We start from the raw sequence: 2,500 nt of genomic DNA, 5'->3' as shown, positions 1-2,500 counted from the left end.
CCCCTCCCAGGAGCTACTTAATAATACTAGATCATCGGCAAATGCCATAGTTGTTATTTGCTTCGTGTGGTGCTGATAACCAAGACCTTCCTCTTCCAGTTTGCATAGGAGAGGATCTATAGCTAGGTTGAATAAGATCGGAGACATCGGATCACCCTGCTTAACACCAATCTGAATCCTAATAGGCTCTGACTGCTCCTTCTTCATATCGATATATGTTTTGGTATTCTTGTACATGTTGGAGATGAGGTTGATGATGTGATTGTCAACCCCTTTCTGTTTCAGAACTTCTATTATATGAACGTGGCTGACGGTGTCGAAGGCTTTGGCAATGTCGACAAATACCACTCCCAGGGGCCGTCGTTCAGTCTTTGCATGTCTTATCAATAGCTTCAGGAGTTTCAGATTTTCAGAACATCCTGATGATCTTATAAATCCCCTCTGTCTCGGATTGATCGGGCATGCTTTTGTTATTCTCGCTGTCAGGATCCTGGAGAACAGCCTCAGGACTATCGATCCGATGGTGATTGGTCGCCAGTTGTTGATGTCGGTCTGACGCTCCTGTAAGGCTGATTTAGATATTAATACAGTTCTGCATTCCTTGATGACGTCTGGAATGGCGCCTGATAACATCCACAGGTTGAATAGTTCCATCAGCTGTGTGTGGTCAGGATCCATCCCCACGAGGTGCCTCAGATCTAATCCGTCCGGCCCTGGGGCTGCATGCTTACTCATCTCTTTGATGTTTTTCTTGATCTCCTTGCTTGTGATCATAAGTTCGAAGGCGGTGTTGTCTGATCTGCCCCTCGAGAAGAAGCCACCTAGACCCTGGAACGATCCTGTTGTTTCCCATCTCGTTTGGAAGGTCTTGTGTAGTTCTGCCAGAGGGATGTTGCATCTCAAAGACTCCACGTCATCCAGTATGATACTGGCCAGCTTCCTTCTGTCCATTTGGAATAGGCGCTGGAACCTCAGGAACTGTCCCCTTCTCCTGGCTCTCTTCTTCATCCACTCCGTTGATGTTTTTGCAGGGTGGGCTTTTCGGGTCACCTGGTGCTTCTTCTTTTGGGTGGCCTTCGTTTCTTGAGATAGATCGAGGCGAGATGAGAAGCAGGTCTCAAATGAGTCTTCAATTAAGTCGGCCGCATTGCCATCACCATCGAGCACCTTTCTAAATGTGTCTTGAAGAATGGGCAGCTTTTCTGATGTTATCCATCTTGAAACTGTTCTCTTATACTGGGTTCTTATACCTTCTGCTATAGGGTGTTCATCAGTCTCTCCAGCTGTTTCCAGATGTTGTACCCAGTCTTGGTTATCATCTTCCACTTCCGCTGGAGGTTTTTTGTGAAGGTCTCGTCTCTTGTCACTGATTTGTTTTGGTGTTTTAGATGGAATATGTTCTGCAATGAGTTTATTGATATCTCTGGTCCCCTTGTATTGTTGGTCTAATTTGATTAATAGAGCGACTTCTTCCTCTGACCAGCATTTTTTATGTAATCCCCTAGCAGAATTTTCTTTTGGATGGGATGCCGCAATACGTTCCTGATTACGAAGTATGGGGTGGGCCAGACGTTTATGCTGTCCTAATCCTATTTTAGTTGTAAATATTTTATTGCATTCCTCACATGAAAAGCCACTCACTGGCTCCTTATTTACAGCCCCTTTACATTTGGGGACATGACATGCTATACTATGGTGTTTCTCATTAGTTCTACCACATTTATTACATTCAAATAAGATCTTTCTTTTCCCGTGGGTTCTCTGCAGGTGTTCTATTAATGATGATATTTTATTAAGTATAATTTTACAATATGGACAAGAATGTTCTTTGGATGGAATTTTAAGTACCGGTGTATTGGGTACGGGTGTACTATTGGGATGAGGAGGAGGCGATAGAGGGTCTGGTTGAACCATGGCCGGTGGTGGTGTGGGGTCCCCCTCTCCCTCAGTGACCCTTCTTTTATTAATCCTGGGTCCCGAAGGGGAAGGTTCTTCACCCTCCTCCGGTAGCATGGCTAAACCTTGCGGAGACGGTTGAGCCATGTCCTTTGGTGATATGGGGTCCCCCTCCACTTCAGCAGCCCTTCCTTTATTGATCTTGGGCTCTGGAGTGGAAGGTTCTTCATACACCTCGGGAAACAAAGCTAAACCATCATATTGTGCATTGGTGGTGTCATTATCATTATATTCATTTGAATTAAATATTATTATATTTGCTAAATTTACCGTTTCCTCTTTTGAATGAATTTGGTAATTTGTATTATTATGTAATTTCTGTTCTTGATAAATAAATTGTTCAGTTTGGGTGCCTACCGAGGCGAAAAATATTCTATTCGGTCGCACCATATTGTCACAATTTAGTAAGGGAAGTCAGAGCCAATCAACTCCCCCTTATAGAGTTGTTAGGCTGTGCCCAACATAGCCTGTAGGCTTGGCTTTGGGCAATCAATATAATTTGATGCCTCTAATTTGAACCACCTTTATACTATCAAGCGGTCGG

General features: G+C 43.9%; 1 pseudogene; it reads right to left on the bottom strand.

Annotated features, from left to right (window-relative positions):
* The window catches only part of LOC141955601 (28S ribosomal RNA), an 8,723-nt pseudogene that overhangs the window by 3,026 nt on the left and 3,197 nt on the right, over nt 1–2,500 (bottom strand).

Source organism: Athene noctua, unplaced genomic scaffold, assembly GCF_965140245.1.
Source record: "Athene noctua unplaced genomic scaffold, bAthNoc1.hap1.1 HAP1_HAP1_scaffold_338, whole genome shotgun sequence".
Classification (NCBI taxonomy): Eukaryota; Metazoa; Chordata; class Aves; order Strigiformes; family Strigidae; genus Athene; species Athene noctua.
Note: the sequence above shows the minus strand (reverse complement) of the source record. Positions and strands in the feature narration are given on the sequence as shown.